At 44.0% G+C, this 19,198-nt stretch overlaps 1 pseudogene; it reads right to left on the bottom strand.

The window, feature by feature from the left end:
* Positions 1 to 7,484: 7,484 nt before the first annotated feature.
* LOC139419253 (U3 small nucleolar RNA-associated protein 14 homolog A-like) lies at positions 7,485 to 13,302 on the bottom strand (annotated as a pseudogene).
* Positions 13,303 to 19,198: the final 5,896 nt, after the last annotated feature.

The following is a 19,198-nucleotide window of genomic DNA, read 5'->3' as shown; positions in this document are numbered from 1 at the left end:
CTGCTCGTGTCGCCTACGTCATATCTCTCCTTATTGGACGGGCTCGTGAGTGGGGCACGGCAATCTGGGAGGCAAGGGCTGAGTGTACTAACCAGTATCAAGACTTTAAGGAGGAGATGATACGGGTTTTTGATCGATCTGTTTTTGGGGAGGAGGCTTCCAGGGCCCTGTCTTCCCTATGTCAAGGCAATCGATCCGTAACAGACTACTCTATTGAGTTTCGCACTCTTGCTGTCTCCAGTGGCTGGAACGAGCCGGCCTTGCTCGCTCGTCTTCTGGAGGGTTTCCGCGCAGAGGTAAAGGATGAGATTCTCTCCCGGGAGGTTCCTTCCAGCGTGGATTCCTTGATTGAACTCGCTATTCGCATTGAGCGACGGGTTGATCTTCGTCACCGAGCTCGTGGAAAGGAGCTCGCGCTCTCCGTCGCCTCCCTCTCCGCATCACTACCATCTTCCTCTGCCGGCTCGGGTGCTGAGCCCATGCAGCTGGGAGGTATCCGCATCTCGACTAAGGAGAGGGAACGGAGAATCACCAACCGCCTCTGTCTCTATTGCGGTTCCGCTGGTCATTTTGTCACTTCATGTCCAGTAAAAGGCCAGAGCTCGTCAGTAAGCGGAGGGCTACTGGTGAGCGCTACTACTCCTGTCTCTCCTTCAAGATCCTGCACTACCTTGTCGGTCCATCTACGCTGGACCGGTTCGTCAGCTTCCTGCAGTGCCTTAATAGACTCTGGGGCGGAGGGCTGTTTTATGGACGAGACCTGGGCTCGGGAACATGACATTCCTCTCAGACAGTTAAAGGAGCCCACGGCCTTGTTCGCCCTGGATGGTAGTCCTCTCCCCAGGATTCAGCGTGAGACGCTACCTTTAACCCTCACTGTTTCTGGTAATCATAGTGAAACCATTTCTTTTTTAATTTTTCGTTCACCTTTTACACCTGTTGTTTTGGGCCATCCCTGGCTAGTTTGTCATAATCCTTCCATTAATTGGTCTAGTAATTCTATCCTCTCCTGGAACGTCTCTTGTCATGTGAAATGTTTAATGTCTGCTATCCCTCCTGTTTCCTCTGTCTCTTCTTCACAGGAGGAGCCTGGTGATTTGACAGGGGTGCCGGAGGAATATCACGATCTGCGCACGGTGTTCAGTCGGTCCAGGGCCACCTCTCTTCCTCCACACCGGTCGTATGATTGTAGTATTGATCTCCTTCCGGGAACCACCCCCCCCCGGGGTAGACTATACTCTCTGTCGGCTCCCGAACGTAAGGCTCTCGAAGATTATTTGTCTGTAGCTCTTGACGCCGGTACCATAGTCCCCTCCTCCTCTCCCGCCGGAGCGGGGGTTTTTTTTGTCAAGAAGAAGGACGGGTCTCTGCGCCCCTGCATAGATTATCGAGGGCTGAATGACATAACAGTGAAGAATCGTTATCCGCTTCCTCTTATGTCTTCAGCCTTCGAGATCCTGCAGGGAGCCAGGTTTTTCACTAAGTTGGACCTTCGTAACGCTTACCATCTCGTGCGCATCAGGGAGGGGGACGAGTGGAAGACGGCGTTTAACACTCCGTTAGGGCACTTTGAATACCGGGTTCTTCCTTTCGGCCTCGCTAACGCTCCAGCTGTCTTTCAGGCATTAGTCAATGATGTCCTGAGAGACATGCTGAACATCTTTGTTTTCGTTTACCTTGACGATATCCTGATTTTTTCACCGTCACTCCAGATTCATGTTCAGCACGTTCGACGTGTCCTCCAGCGCCTTTTAGAGAATTGTCTTTTTGTGAAGGCTGAGAAGTGCACTTTTCATGCCTCCTCCGTCACATTTCTCGGTTCTGTTATTTCCGCTGAAGGCATTAAGATGGATCCCGCTAAGGTCCAAGCTGTCATTGATTGGCCCGTCCCTAAGTCACGCGTCGAGCTGCAGCGCTTTCTCGGCTTCGCGAACTTCTATCGTCGTTTCATCCGTAATTTCGGTCAGGTGGCAGCTCCTCTCACAGCCCTTACTTCTGTCAAGACGTGCTTTAAGTGGTCCGTTTCCGCCCAGGGAGCTTTTGATCTCCTCAAGAATCGTTTTACATCCGCTCCTATCCTTGTTACACCTGACGTCTCTAGACAGTTCGTTGTCGAGGTTGACGCGTCAGAGGTGGGCGTGGGAGCCATCCTTTCTCAGCGCTCCCTCTCTGACGACAAGGTCCACCCATGCGCGTATTTTTCTCATCGCCTGTCGCCGTCGGAACGTAACTATGATGTGGGTAACCGCGAACTGCTCGCCATCCGGTTAGCCCTAGGCGAATGGCGACAGTGGTTGGAGGGGGCGACCGTTCCTTTTGTCGTTTGGACTGACCATAGGAACCTTGAGTACATCCGTTCTGCCAAACGACTTAATGCGCGTCAGGCGCGTTGGGCGCTGTTTTTCGCTCGTTTCGAGTTCGTGATTTCTTATCGTCCGGGCTCTAAGAACACCAAGCCTGATGCTTTGTCTCGTCTCTTCAGTTCTTCAGTAGCCTCCACTGACCCCGAGGGGATTCTCCCTGAGGGGCGTGTTGTCGGGTTGACTGTCTGGGGAATTGAGAGGCAGGTAAAACAAGCGCTCACTCACACTCCGTCGCCGCGCGCTTGTCCTAGGAACCTTCTTTTCGTTCCCGTTCCTACTCGTCTGGCCGTTCTTCAGTGGGCTCACTCTGCCAAGTTAGCCGGCCACCCTGGCGTTCGGGGTACGCTTGCTTCCATTCGCCAGCGTTTTTGGTGGCCCACCCGGGAGCATGACACGCGTCGTTTCGTGGCTGCTTGTTCGGTCTGCGCGCAGACTAAGTCCGGTAACTCTCCTCCTGCCGGCCGTCTCAGGCCGCTTCCTATTCCCTCTCGACCGTGGTCTCACATCGCCTTAGATTTTGTCACCGGACTGCCTTCGTCAGCGGGGAAGACTGTTATTCTTACGGTTGTCGATAGGTTCTCTAAGGCGGCTCATTTCATTCCCCTTGCTAAGCTTCCTTCTGCTAAAGAGACGGCACAAATCATCATCGAGAATGTTTTCAGAATTCATGGCCTTCCGTCAGACGTCGTTTCGGACAGAGGTCCGCAATTCACGTCTCAATTTTGGAGGGAGTTTTGCCGTTTGATTGGGGCTTCCGTCAGTCTCTCTTCCGGCTTTCACCCCCAGTCTAACGGTCAAGCAGAACGGGCCAATCAGACTATTGGTCGCATCTTACGCAGTCTTTCTTTTCGTAACCCTGCGTCTTGGTCAGAACAGCTCCCCTGGGCAGAATACGCCCACAACTCGCTTCCTTCGTCTGCGACCGGGCTATCTCCTTTTCAGAGTAGCCTCGGGTACCAGCCTCCGCTGTTCTCATCTCAGTTCGCCGAGTCCAGCGTCCCCTCCGCTCAGGCTTTTGTCCAACGTTGCGAGCGCACCTGGAAGAGGGTCAGGTCTGCACTTTGCCGTTATAGGACGCAGACTGTGAGGGCTGCTAATAAGCGTAGAACTAAGAGTCCTAGATATTGTCGCGGTCAGAGAGTTTGGCTCTCCACTCAGAACCTTCCCCTTAAGACGGCTTCTCGCAAGTTGACCCCGCGGTTCATTGGTCCGTTCCGTATTTCTCGGGTCATTAATCCTGTCGCAGTTCGACTTCTTCTTCCGCGATACCTTCGTCGCGTCCACCCGGTCTTCCATGTCTCCTGCATCAAGCCCGTCCTTCGCGCCCCCGCTCGTCTTTCCCCCCCCCCCCCATCCTTGTCGAGGGCGCACCCATCTACAGGGTCCGTAGAATTTTGGACATGCGTCCTCGGGGCCGTGGTCACCAGTACCTCGTAGATTGGGAGGGGTACGGTCCTGAGGAGAGGAGTTGGGTTCCCTCTCGGGACGTGCTGGACCGTGCGCTGATCGAGGATTTCCTCCGTTGCCGCCAGGTTTCCTCCTCGAGTGCGCCAGGAGGCGCTCGGTGAGTGGGGGGGTACTGTCATGTACTGTCATGTTGTGTCTTGTCTCTGTCCTTTCCCTTCACCCTGTCTCCCTCTGCTGGTCGTTGTTAGGTTACCTTTTCTCCCCCGCTTTCCCCCAGCTGTTCCTTGTCTCCTCTAACTACCCATTCACCCCGTTTCCCACCTGTTCCCTTTTTCCCTCTGATTAGGTCCCTATATCTCTCTCTGTTTCTGTTCCTGTCCTTGTCGGATTCTTGTTAGTTGTGTTTCATGCCTGAGCCAGACTATCGTCATGTTTGCTGTAACCTTGTCCTGTCCTGTCGGAATCTGCCGGTCTATCTGAGCCTACCTATGTTTGGTTATTAAAGAAGCTCTGTTTAAGTTAGTTCGCTTTTGGGTCCTCATTCACTCACCATAACACATGGCCTTCGCCAGGGAATAAAAAGATCCAATGAGGTCTTCTTTTGAACAAACCTAGCCAGTCCAATTTTGAATATAATCTAAATTTGATCATTCACATTTTCTCCTGACACACAAATGGACTATAAATACATAACGTTACCAATTAGTTTACCCTGACCAGATGGACAGGGCGCATAGGCTGTATGCACCTGCTCTTATTAGTAGCCTACAGTTGACCAGACGGAAAAATTGTCTCGTTTTCATCCCATACAGCATGTCAGATTTCTAATGTTTAGGTGTAGCCTAGGCTGCGGCAACATTTATGTCATGAGTTTTTGCTTGTGTCTGTCCGGAGTGATTATGTGTCCTTTGCTAAATAAATACAGGAGGAAAGTGCAAAGCCTGCTTGAGCGCAAGTGAAAAAATGTGCTGCGTCAACCTCTCTCTTTAATCTAACGTTTAATGGATGATGCGATGGAAGCTATCAAATCATTCAGAATTGTTTTCGACATCCCAGAAAAGATGTTCAGCATGTAAAGCATCGTAACGTGCAATTACAGGTGGCTTGATGACAGGCTCCCTGTTAACCAGCTATACTTTTGATACCATTTGCTATTGAACGCTCTCACCTTTTCATACTTCTTTATGAAACTGATCTCAGGCAGAGGTTGACCCTCGCTTTTAATTCGCACCTTTTCCTTGTACCCCAGCGAATGAAAGGAGCTCTTCAACAAAAGCTCCACAACATTTTCGGCAGTGTTGGCCATTCTACCATTCTGGCGGAGAAAACTGCACACTCACGCTGGTAGCTAGCTAGCTACTGAAGTTAGTTAGCTACTGAAGTTAGTGCAATTTATTTAAAGTTGCCTTGCTAACTGGACACAAAAATTAAGTTAAAACCCAAGAAAACAATTTATAATATACCTCCTCCATCTCCTGTAATTTGAAAAAACGAATTTGAATTGAATAATGTCCCAAAAATGCTCAACTATCACTCTTAATCTCTATCCAACAATGTCACCAAGCTTCTCAACCCCCATAATGCTCTGTGGCACAATCCCAATACAACACACTAGGTTCTAGGCTGGGATGGGCTACAGGACAATAGACAAGCAGCTTGGTGAGTAGGCAACAACTGTTGGCGCAATTATTAGAAAATGGAAGAAGTTCAAAATGACGGTCAATCACCCTCGGTCTGGGGCTCCATGCAAGATCTCACCTCGTGGGGCATCAATGATCATGAGGAAGGTGAGGGATCAGCCCAGAACTACACGGCAGGACCTGGTCAATCACCTGAAGAGAGCTGGGACCACAGTCTCAAAGAAAACCATTAGTAACACACTACGCCGTCATGGATTAAAATCCTGCAGCGCACGCAAGGTCCCCCTGCTCAAGCCAGCGCATGTCCAGGCCCACCTGAAGTTCGCCAATGACCATCTGGATGATCCAGAGGAGGAATGGGAGAAGGTCATGTGGTCTGATGAGACAAAAATAGAGCTTTTTGGTCTAAACTCCAATCGCCGTGTTTGGAGGAAGAAGGATGAGTACAACCCCAAGAACACCATCCCAACCGTGAAGCATGGAGGTGGAAACATAATTCTTTGGGGATGCTTTTCTGCAAAGGGGACAGGACGACTGCACCGTATTGAGGGGAGGATGGATGGGGACATGTATCGTGAGATCTTGGCCAACAACCTCCTTCCCTCAGTAAGAGCATTGAAGATGAAACGTGGCTGGGTCTTCCAGCATGACAACGACCCGAAACACACAGCCAGGGCAACTAAGGAGTGGCTCCGTAAGAAGCATCTCAAGGTCCTGGAGTGGCCTAGCCAGTCTCCAGACCTGAACCCAATAGAAAATCTTTGGAGGGAGCTGAAAGTCCGTATTGCCCAGCGACAGCCCCGAAACCTGAAGGATCTGGAGAAGGTCTGTATGGAGGAGTGGGCCAAAATCCCTGCTGCAGTGTGTGCAAACCTGGTCAAGAACTACTATGATCTCTGTAATTGCAAACAAAGGTTTCTGTACCAAATATTAAGTTCTGCTTTTCTGATGTATCAAATACTTATGTCATGCAATAAAATGCAAAGTATTAAAATAAAAATCATACAAAGTGATTTTCTGGATTTTTGATTCCGTCTCTCACGGGTGAAGTGTACCTATGATAAAAAATTACAGACCTCTACATGCTTTGTAAGTATTAAAGCCTGCAAAATCGGCAGTGTATCAAATACTTGTTTTCCCCACTGTATGTCTACGGAAGGGGGTGAGGCCTACCAGCCTCCTATGTTTTGTATTGAAGTCAATGTAGCCAGAGGAGGACGGAAGCTAGCTGTCCTACAGCCACACCATGGTGCTAGCCCAGACACTGCTGTTCTATTTTAACCAATTATTTGGTGACATATGAATATATTTAGGTTAGTTTTTAATGTTTCGCTATTTTTATTTTTATGACATTTCACTGAGGAGGATGATCCTCCCCTTCCTCCTCTGAGGAGCCTCCACTGGCCCTGAAAAAAGGGCAATGCAGATTAATGAAAGCTTGCCTTTCAGTGCTGTGTTTCAAGCTGTGTGAGGGAAACAGATTTATTTACACACTTGTTATAATTTGTCATATCATTATCATGTAATGGTAAATGTGTCTCTTTTCTTTGAATTCCTATCATACATTACATTCAATGACATTTCATATCATTTGTGTAATAAGTGCAGACAAAAATGGATCATCTAGTTTCATAGATTCACAAAGGTTGAAATATTAGATTTGGTGTTCTTAAGTTCTAACATAAATTAAACCGTGCTGGTGGTGTTGGGTGGCATGCATCCAGGTAAACACAGTAGTGTTGTCCTTCAAGTTAGTATTGGGGCATGGGTGATGACACCTTGCGCATTCCCTGAACATTTGGGCTGAGTTCACACAGGAAGCAAATAACGTACCTGCAGGAATTTGGAATCTGTAGGACAAGTTGCCAAATTCCTAAAGCATTAGTGCTGGCTGCCGATCGGGCCGCCAAAAGCATGCCTCTGTAGTTTGGTCGTTGAGGAGCTGCAGCGATGAGACAAGATCGTAATCACGAAATTGGGGAGAAAAGGGGCTTAAAATAATAATCCGGCACTATGTACAAAGAGGGCAGGTTGGAGGAAGAGAGTGAATTGGGAGCCTTGAATAAAGAGATTATCATTTGAAGCGGATTACTGCTGAGTCACTCATGGAAGGATATGCCCTGGTCAACTGTACACTATATTGGAAGGATATGCCCCGGTTTTTAATTTTTATTTCCCTTTTGACTTTCGCTTCATGATAAGACTATAGAGCTCTGGCTTTTTGGAGATCTGCATGGCGGATCTTAGCCTGACAAAAAAAAATCAAGTTTTATATATTGGTTGTAGGTAAGTGAGACCATCAATAACCATCTAGAAAAACCTTTGTGCATTGTTGTTTTTCCAGTACATTGTCGTTTTAGTGCACATACAAAATAAAGTCAAGGGCAGTAGTGTGTGCAGGTCTTTGCCCTTGCCCAGCACTAACACACCAGATTTAGCTTATCTTATGCATATGACCTCATGCTGGATGCTTGAGGTGGGACTCCCTCCAGACTCATGGCCCTCAGAGAAGCCTCCTCAGTGGGTGTCAGAACAGGGTCATGGAGAGGCTGCTTGTTCGTGTGCAGGAGGCTGAATATCTCTTGTTCTAGGAAGGTTTGGGTCCTGGAGCACACAATATCTGAAATTAGTTTACAATCATGGAACACAAACAGAAATAAAACAAAGGAACTTTTTACACCAACCGTCCATTCAGCCACCACCTGCTCTATGCGTTTTGGGCCAGAGGGCTCCAGGTTCAGTGGGAAGACCAGCTGCTATGCCTTCTGGTTCTGTAGGACCACACTCTGCCAGCAGGACACCTCTTTTGACGTTTTCTCAAAAGCCACTTCTCTTTGGATCTGTAAAAGGATATTTGTTAAATCCTCAGTTGTAAACAGAGGCCTGCATTCAAGACTACCCTTTGATGGTCTTACCCGTTCTGTCTACTTCCTGGTCAGGGGTGTTTCCAGGGTGCTCTGGTTGTGTTGAAGGTTCTTCAGCTGCTTTTTCGTCTTCATTAAGGCACTGGGGGTCTTACCCAAGGTTCCAATGAGGTCAGACACATTGATTTTGTCTCTTTTACCTGTCTGTCATGACACGCAGACAGACATACAGTTCAGACTGTCAAATCACATATTCCTGGATCTTGTCAGACATTTAGCTACACTTTTCACTACTTGAACTGTCAAACTATCTTGATAAAAGCACAAGGGATTTTGAAAAAAGTAAACCGGGTACATTTAGTTTAATTTAACTTTGACTGTGAATTCTGACACCTCAATGCTTTCTTCAGACCGTTCAGTAAGCAGCTTCCTAATAGTATGAATAATGCACATTGACACAAAAACTGATCAAACATACATGACCACAAAAGCAACACAAATAAAAAATGTTACATTACATACTGTTGATTTCCTTCAATTGGTAGGCTAAGTCCTCCGGTCTGCATTTGTCTTTGTTAGGTTGTAATTTGAAATACTTGCTACACCATAAAGTTAATGGTTATATGTAGGAGGAATGTATATGGTGGGTTTAATTGAGGGTGGATAAGATCCAGGGGTTTGGAAAGTTACTAAGTAAGGAAAAAGGCAATCACGTGGTTGTGGTCACTGATAAGGGTGGATAGCTGAAGATTAGTGAGGAATGTGGGCCGAGGTCAGGTCAGGTCAAGTCCCATGAAAGGAGAAGGAACAGTTTTATTACCCACATCACATAACTTCCTGCCTAGCAACAGAGATGTAGTGTTTAGAGAAAAGGAGGAGACAAAAGCCTAAAGGGGGGTATAAATACTTGTGCTTGTGTAAACATGTCTTTGTCTTATACAGCTGAATGACCCAGGGGTTGAATAAACTTGGTTTGAGCTTTACTAGTCGTCCGTGAGTTTTACTCTGTTCATTTAGAATCTAACATCTTGTACAACTCCAGAAGTCCCACTTTATCTAGGAATGTACCATTAAAACATGATCAGTTCTGACCCCACCCCCCCACCCCCCCAAGTGAGCTGATAGCCTCCAGTAGCTTGCAGTGTTTCCTCTCATCATCACTGCCTCCCTGTATCAAACAAGACACACAGTACCAAAGTTGACTGACCAATCCATAATGGATTTGCTTGGAAAAGTTAGATTCAATAGATCTCCTTCTACATGTTTCTAAAATCCTAAATAGACAGATATGAGCAATTCCAGGTTAACGGAATTACGCTTTGACTCAGATTATTCACTTTAAAATGTATGCCAAACAAAAACCATTCATTTCAACATTTACAAATTATAAAAATTATACAACTATGAAAAAGGACAGAAACCACTTCATGTCACCATTCTCTCTACCTCTGCTGAGATGTACTCAATGAACAGCATTCTCACATACAACGCATTCGGAAAGTATTCAGACCCTTTCCCTATTTCCACATTTTGTTACGTTACAACATTATTCAAAAATTACTAAATTATTATTATAATTACTAAATGATTATTTTTCCTCAATCTACACACAATACTCCATAATGACAACACAAAGACAGGTTTAGACATTTTTACAAATGTATACAAAATAAAAACAGATATCACATATACATAAGTATTCAGACTCTTTGCTATGAGACTTGAAATTGAGCTCAGGTTCATCCTGTTTCCATTGATCATTCTTGAAATTTTCCTACAAGTTGATTGGAGTCCACCTGTGGTAAATTCAATTCATTGGACGTGATTTGGAAAGGCGCACAACTGTCTATATAAGGTCCTACAGTTGACAATGCATGTCAGAGCAAAAGCCAAGCCATGAGGTCGAAGAAATTGTCTGTAGAGATCCGAGACAGTATTGTGTCAAGGCACAGATTTGAGGAAGGGTCCCCCAAATATTCTGAAGCATTGAAGGTCCCCAAGAACACAGTGGCCTCCATAATTCTTACATGGAAAACTCTTCCAAGAGCTGGCCGCCTGGGCAGAACTGAGCAATCAGGGGAGAAGGTCCTTGGTCAGGGAGGTGACCAAGAACCCGATGGTCACTCTGACAGAGCTCCAGAGTTCCTCTGTGTAGATGGGAGAACCTTCCAGAAGAACAACCACCTCTGCAGCACACCACCAATCAGACCTTTATGGTAGAGTGGCCAGACGGAAGCACTTCTCAGTAAAAGGCACGACAGCCCGCTTGGAGTTTGCCAAAATGTTCCTAGTGTACTTTCAGACCACGAGAAACAAGATTTTCTGGTCTGATTAAACCAAGATTGAACCCTTTGGTCTGAATGCCAAGCATCACGTCTGGAGGAAACCTGGCAACATCCCTACAGTGAAACATGTTGGTGGCAGCATCATGCTCTGGGGATGTTTTTCAGAGGCAGGGACCGGGAGACTGGTCAGGATCGAGGGAAATATGAACGGAGCAAAGTACAGAGAGATCCTTGAAGAAAACCTGCTTCAGAGCACCTCAGACTGGGACGAAGGTTCACCTTCCAACAGGACAACGACCCTAAGCACACAGCCAAGACAACGCAGGAGTGGCTTCGGGACAAGTCTCTGAATGTCCTTGAGTGGCCCAGCCAGAGCCCGGACTTGAACCCGATTTAACATCTCTAGAAAGACCTGAAAATAGCCGTGCAGAGACGCTCCCCATCTAACCTGACAGAGCTTGAGAGGATCTGCAGAGAAGAATGGGAAAAACTCCCCAAATACAGGTGTGCCAAGCTTGTAGCGTCATATCCATGAAGAATCGAGGCTGTAATCGCTGCCGAAGGTGCTTCAACAAAGTACAGAGTAAAGGGTCTGAATACCTATGTAAATGTGATATTTTTTAAATACATTTGCTAACATTTCTAAAAACCTGTATTTGCTTTGTCATTATGGGGTATTATGTGTAGATTGATGAGGGGAGGAAAACAATTTAATCAGGCTGTAACAAAAGGTGGAAAAAGGGGTCTGAATACTTTCTGAATGCACTGTATTTCCCCTCTTGTCCAGGTGGGAGAGTGCAGTATGAAGTGCAATTGAGATTGCGTCATCTGTGGATCTATTGGGGTGATATGTGAATTGGAGTGAATCTAGGGCAGGGGTCTCCAACAGGTTGATTGTGAGTAGCTCGCAGCCCAACTATGAGTAGCTTGCCAAACAATTCTGAAAGTGCATGCAATTTTCAAGTGTTCCACCGAAAACTTTCAAACAAATCTCACACATCAGACAGTGCAAACTCCCAGCTACAATCTAATCAATGCAACATTGACATTATCACACCCCTGGTTATCCACTATTGGCTTAAAAATCCAAATCTAACAATATCTGGCAATTCATTTCCAGCAATATTGTCCCTGTCTGTCTGTGTGGTGCGCGTGTATGTCTATCACTCCGTGTGGTCAGTTGATGTGATAACCGTCTTGTGTGTTGATTAGAGGTACTTTCCCTAAAGCCTTATCAATTAACCCATCAGAGTCTAAGCCTAAGGCTCCACTAAGCTATATGGAATTGTTATAAGAAGGTCATACTAAGTATAAAAAAAAGATATCCCAAAAATGTATATGATGAAAAATATTTTGTCTTACTGCTATTAGCCCATGTAAACACATTGCATTACAGATTCACTACATGGAATAGATAATCCCCCAAAAACAGAAAAGGAAGTTTGTTCTGAAGTGCCTCTCCTATATCTGAGAGATACTTTTGTATAGATAGTGTATGTGGACACCCCTTCAAATTAGTAGATTTGGCTATTTTAGCCACACCTGTTGCTGACAGGTGTATAAATCGAGCACACAGCCATGCAATCTCCATAGACAAACATTGGCAGTAGAATGACCTTCCTGAAGAGCTCGGTGACTTTCAACGTGGCACCGTCATAGGATGCCACCTTCACAACAAGTCAGTTCGTCAAATTTCTGTCCTGCTAGATCTTCCCCGGTCAACTGTAAGTGCTGTTATTGTAAAGTGGAAACATCTAGGAGAAACAGAACACTACCTGCCCCAATGCATAGTGCCAACTGTACAGTTTGGTGGTGGAGGAGGAATTAATGGTCTGGGTCTGTTTTTCATGGTTCGGGCTAGGCCCCTTAGTTCCAGTGAAGGGAAATCTTAATGCTACAGCATACAATGACATTCTAGACGATTCTGTGCTTCCAACTTTGGGGAAGGCCCTTTCCTGCATGACAATGCTTCTGTGCACAAAGCGAAGTCCATACAGAAATGGTTTGTTGAGATCGACGTGGAAAAACTTGACTGGCCTGCACAGAGCCCTAACCTCAACCCCATCAAACACCTTTGGGATGAATTGGAAGGCCGACTGCGAGCAAGGCCTAATCGCCCAACCTAACTAATGCTCGTGGCTGAATAGAAGCAAGTCCCCACAGCTATGTTCTAACATCTAGTGGAAAGCCTTCCCAGAAGAGTGTAGGCTGTTATTGAAGCAAAGGGGGGACCAACTCCATAATAATGCCCATGATTTTGGAATGAGATGTTCAACAAGCAGTGAGCTTGTGTGGCCTACCACTTTGCAGCTGAGCCGTTGTTGCTCCTAGACATTTCCACTTCATGATAATGGCACATACAGTTGACCGGGGCAGAAATTTGACAAACTGACTTGTTGGAAAGGTGGCATCCTATGACGGTGCCACGTTGAAAACCACTGAGCACTTGAGTAAGGTCATTCAGTAAGGCCATTATTTTGTATATATAGTGTATATTGAGACCCGGGGAATATTTGCTGGGGAGAGAAGAGAAGAATGTGACCATTTGAAAGCTAAAAAAATATTGCGAAATGTTTAATGCTAGAAAAGGTTGGATACCCCCGGCTCTAGGGTGTCTGGGATGATGGTGGTGATGTGTGTCATGACCAGCCTGTCAAAGCACTTCATAATTACAGATGTCATTTAGGCAAGTTACCTTGGGGCTCTTGGGAGCAGGGACAAAATGATGGTCAGCTTGAAACATGTTGGGATTACAGACTGAGACGAGGAGAGATGTCTGAAGACACTTGCCAGCTGGTCTTCGCATGCTTTGAGAATGACGGCGGCCTTGTGACTGTTAACCTTTTTTTAAACGTTTTGCTCATATCGGCCACGGAGAGCGAGATTTCACAGTCATTCTGAAAAACAGGGGCTTTCACGCAAGGCACAGTGTTATATTCCTCGAAGCAAGCATAAAAGCCATTTAGCTCGTTTGGGAGTTCTGCATCACTGGGCAACTCATGGTTGGGTTTCCCTTTTGTAATCCGTTAACGTCTGCAAGCCCTGACACATTCAATTCCACCTTAGTCCTATACTGGCCTTTTGCATGTTTGATGTCTCGTCTGATGTCGTAGCGGGATTTATTGTATGCGCCCATGTCCATATCCTGTTCCTTGTAAGGGGTAGCTCTAGCCTTTAGTCCAGCACGGATGTTGCCTGTAATCCATGTTTTTTTTTGGTTTGGATACTTTCCTATCACTGGTACTTCCTGTTTGAGCAGGAGAGTAGTCATGGTCAGATTGAGGTAGGGTGGCATTTTGCCCACTCTCCCCTATGCACTCACAGCGAATTGCGGACTGGTTACGTGCTTAACTATGACGCTGCTAAAAAAACTCTGTGTTTAAAATGGTACAGTTCGTGCATATTTAGGAGTTGAGAAATAAATAAAGTTGGAACGGAAAGCTAGGAACTTCCTCTTTAAACTGTTGTTTCCTGCTCAATTGGAAGAATTGTTGGGCATTGACTGCTTGTCAGAATGCAGATTTCCCTCTGTCTCGTAACTTGAATGCAACTCGAGATTAATATTTATCTCATATAGAACGCACAACAAGCAGACAATGTAAATTGATAAACTATTCTACTATGGGCTTGTCCAATTTTTCAAATCATTACTTGTTACTTTTTGGAGAGGAAAAGTAAATGTGGACAGTTCTAGCATCTTCAAAGTGGGCCTCGACAGAAACATTTGTTCATGTTTCATATGTTTTGGGCTTAGCGACAATGATTTTGCCATGGCGCAACACCACAGTTAAATGAGTACAGCAGAAAGACTGGAGCTATGGATGCAAGGACTGACCATCCATGATATCAACATTATAGTTTTAACAATGTTTTGAGGCTATACATAGTTTGTTTACATTTACCATGGTTGTAAACATTGGAGTAAGACAAGCTTATATTTTGGGTTCTAATGGGGTACGACAGCTGAACTAAGCTCATGAAGCATTTATAAGTTATATTCTACAAGAATCAATGGGTATATAATGATATTCCATACCTAAAATGTACAGTGCCTTGCGAAAGTATTCGGCCCCCTTGAACTTTGCGACCTTTTGCCACATTTCAGGCTTCAAACATAAAGATATAAAACTGTATTTTTTTGTGAAGAATCAACAACAAGTGGGACACAATCATGAAGTGGAACGACATTTATTGGATATTTCAAACTTTTTTAACAAATCAAAAACAGAAAAATTGGGCGTGCAAAATTATTCAGCCCCCTTAAGTTATTACTTTGTAGCGCCACCTTTTGCTGCGATTACAGCTGTAAGTTGCTTGGGGTATGTCTCTATCAGTTTTGCACATCGAGAGACTGAAATTTTTTCCCATTCCTCCTTGCAAAACAGCTCGAGCTCAGTGAGGTTGGATGGAGAGCATTTGTGAACAGCAGTTTTCAGTTCTTTCCACAGATTCTCGATTGGATTCAGGTCTGGACTTTGACTTGGCCATTCTAACACCTGGATATGTTTATTTTTGAACCATTCCATTGTAGATTTTGCTTTATGTTTTGGATCATTGTCTTGTTGGAAGACAAATCTCCGTCCCAGTCTCAGGTCTTTTGCAGACTCCATCAGGTTTTCTTCCAGAATGGTCCTGTATTTGGCTCCATCCATCTTCCCATCAATTTTAACCATCTTCCCTGTCCCTGCTGAAGAAAAGCAGGCCCAAACCATGATGCTGCCACCACCATGTTTGACAGTGAGGATGGTGTGTTCAGCTGTGTTGGTGTGTCTCCCAGGTGGCTTGTGGCAAACTTTAAACAACACTTTTTATGGATATCTTTAAGAAATGGCTTTCTTCTTGCCACTCTTCCATAAAGGCCAGATTTGTGCAATATACGACTGATTGTTGTCCTATGGACAGAGTCTCCCACCTCAGCTGTAGATCTCTGCAGTTCATCCAGAGTGATCATGGGCCTCTTGGCTGCATCTCTGATCAGTCTTCTCCTTGTATGAGCTGAAAGTTTAGAGGGACGGCCAGGTCTTGGTAGATTTGCAGAGGTCTGATATTCCTTCCATTTCAATATTATCGCTTGCACAGTGCTCCTTGGGATGTTTAAAGCTTGGGAAATCTTTTTGTATCCAAATCCGGCTTTAAACTTCTTCACAACAGTATCTCGGACCTGCCTGGTGTGTTCCTTGTTCTTCATGATGCTCTCTGCGCTTTTAACGGACCTCTGAGACTATCACAGTGCAGGTGCATTTATACAGAGACTTGATTACACACAGGTGGATTGTATTTATCATCATTAGTCATTTAGGTCAACATTGGATCATTCAGAGATCCTCACTGAACTTCTGGAGAGAGTTTGCTGCACTGAAAGTAAAGGGGCTGAATAATTTTGCACGCCCAATTTTTCAGTTTTTGATTTGTTAAAAAAGTTTGAAATATCCAATAAATGTCGTTCCACTTCATGATTGTGTCCCACTTGTTGTTGATTCTTCACAAAAAAATACAGTTTTATATCTTTATGTTTGAAGCCTGAAATGAGGCAAAAGGTCGCAAAGTTCAAGGGGGCCGAATATTTTCGCAAGGCACTGTATATAGCAACTAAGGATTCTAGCTTTAAATTACAGTGCATTTATGAGAAGAAGAAAACATACTTTTGAGTTTAAAGATGTTTTATTGGTGGAGCACTGCGGATACCAATATCCCTGTGAGCCTCCCCGGCCCATGTTGCCCAGGATTAAGAACATAAATGAATAATGTTACATTGTAATGTATTACACCCTCTAAAGTTATTCCCGAATCCCTTGGACAAAATTATTTTAGTCTGTTAGAAATATTCATAAATAAAATGACCCCACTGAGAAAATGACCCCACACTGCAGTATGGTGCATTACACTGTATTCTAGTGTGCTCTACTGTACTGATCTCTACTTTACTGTACTGTTCTCTACTGTACTGTGCTGTCCAAACTTGCGATCCTATCAAGAGCAGTGTGCGGTTTCCTTTTTTCCTTCAATTACTTTTCAACGTCCATGGACGCCCCTTGTTGGCCGGTCGCTCAGGGGGGGAGGATGCTTGTTACAGTAAACGGAGGGTAGGTGGTAGGTGTCATGGTAGGTGTCGGTAAGAGCCATGGGATGTGACATTAACTGGGCGAGTGAGAAGAGCGGCAGCGAGAGGGAGAATGAGGGGTCGTCCAGACTTTTCACAGTCTTGCTTTGTCCACCAAATGACAGAAAGAGAAGAAAAACTGTCATGAGCTGAACATAACAGTCAGTGGAAGGTAGGACAGTAGCAGGTGACCCAACTGTGGTTTGTGACTACAATGATTTCCCATTGTAGCCAATTCAATTGTAGTAATTAACAATTTGGTAACAGAATTAGTTTTAATCACGTAATAATTAATAAACAACCTTGATATCAGTAAAAACACGAACTAATTGGTAGGTCTACCTTAATTGTTACTTCTGGGAGCTTTCATTATCCTCCCTCCACATGAGGGAGAGAAATTAGAATATTTTAAAGATGTTTAGATTTTTTGGTAATGGAATTTCAAAGCACAAAGCAATGTTTCTTAAACTTACAGAAAGCAAATAATTTCTACAAAACTAAATATAAGTGTTGCTATTAGTTGGCAGGAGTTCTTACTTCAACATTATTTAGGGTGTCCAAGCAAAAACGCCTATTTTGACAAATGGGTAAAATAATATGTTAATTGTGTAGATAATCCCCTAAAGTACTGTCTATCATAATCGGTCAAAATTAGGGTGACTAAATCAATGGAGGCCACAAAAAAAGTGGTCAAAAATAAGGGAATTTGCACAGCATCGAAATAGCTTGGTTGGATGCTGTGCAAGAATGAAGGCTAGTTAACAGGATTCCCTTTCCCCTTGAACTCGTCATATTTCTTCTCTAATTTATTTGTATTTAACTAGGAAAGTCAGTTAAGAACAAATTCTTATTTACAATGACGGCCTACGCCACCCCATGGGACTTCCAATCATGGCCAGATGTGATTCAGCCTGGATTCAAACCAGGGACTGTAGTGACACCTCTTGCACTGAGATGCAGTGCCTTAGACCGCTGCGCCACTCGGGAGCCACATGACATAAAACAATAGAGGTAAGATAGATATCGATTTTGAGACATGACATGTAGTAGTATTTTCATATTTAGCATACACTTTTAATATCTATTTCTCACAAAAACAAGTGTATCTCTGAAATGTCAACAGCGTCAGGGCTATGTGTACCACAAGTTTATTTTATTTTTTTCAAAGGCTTTCTCACTTCATTCCGCTCGTCATGAAAATGTTTCCTTTTGCAACCTGCGGAAATGACCACCACCACATGTAAAATCGAGTTGCTACGAGAAAGCTGCACCCCTCAGTCGACAGAGCTCGCTGCTTATTATCGGATGTATTAGATTACGAATTCCGACTTTTGGGATATAATGTTATTGAAATATTTTGAGACAAAACCCACTGAACGATTCAGAAGAATCAAATGTGTCTTGGTCAAACGTATTTAAAAACAAAAATATATATATATATTTTATAACATAGGGAGGTGAAATTCATCACCAAAGTGCATATTCACCCACTCTGAGCAGAGTGATGCATTTCTAATACATCTGTTTGCCCAGAAATAAAAGCCTTTGCTTATTCCTAATTTTAAGGTTTGAAACTTTGATAAATGTACATCTATATATTTTTAATATTGACTCTTAGATTTCATTTGACACCCAATTTGACATGCTCAGAACTAGAGATGAAATGGTATGAAAATGTCATATCACAATTATAGCGACCAAAATGATCACGGTTATCAGTATTATTGTGGTATTGTTAAAACGTGCTGGAAATGTTCAAAAAGTACTGATACACACACTGAAATCATTTCACCAAGTTTTATATTGAAAACCACTTTGTGTGCATTAACATTCAAATAATAACATTAAACATGAACATTAAAGATGGCACCATGTGGCCATGAGAGGTAAAAGTTTCCCTAGTGCAGGTTTAAATGAACACAACCTTCAGTAAGCAAATCAAATGTGCATATAAAAGCAACACAAATAAAGCAATGTGCATGTAAGAACAATACAACCATATGTAAACACATCCAATGTGCATGTAAGAACAATACAACCATATGTAAACACATCCAATGTGCATGTAAGAACAATACAACCATATGTAAACACATCGAATGTGCATGTAAGAACAATACAACCATATGTAAACACATCCAATGTGCATGTAACAACAACACAACCATATGTAAACACATCCAATGTGCATGTAAGAGCAATACAACCATATGTAAACACATCAAATGTGCATGTAAGAACAATACAACAATATGTAAACACATCCAATGTGCATGTAACAACAACACAACCATATGTAAACACATCCAATGTGCATGTAAGAACAATACAACCATATGTAAACACATCCAATGTGCATGTAAGAACAATACAACAATATGTAAACACATCCAATGTGCATTTAACAACAACACAACCATATGTAAACACATCCAATGTGCATGTAAGAACAATACAACCATATGTAAACACATCCAATGTGCAGGTGTTGACATTAAAATAACAACACAAAATATGTTTAAATCAAATGAACAGCACT

This window comes from Oncorhynchus clarkii, chromosome 10 (genome assembly GCF_045791955.1).
Source record: "Oncorhynchus clarkii lewisi isolate Uvic-CL-2024 chromosome 10, UVic_Ocla_1.0, whole genome shotgun sequence".
NCBI lineage: Eukaryota > Metazoa > Chordata > Actinopteri > Salmoniformes > Salmonidae > Oncorhynchus > Oncorhynchus clarkii.
This window is presented reverse-complemented; position numbering and strand designations above follow the sequence as displayed.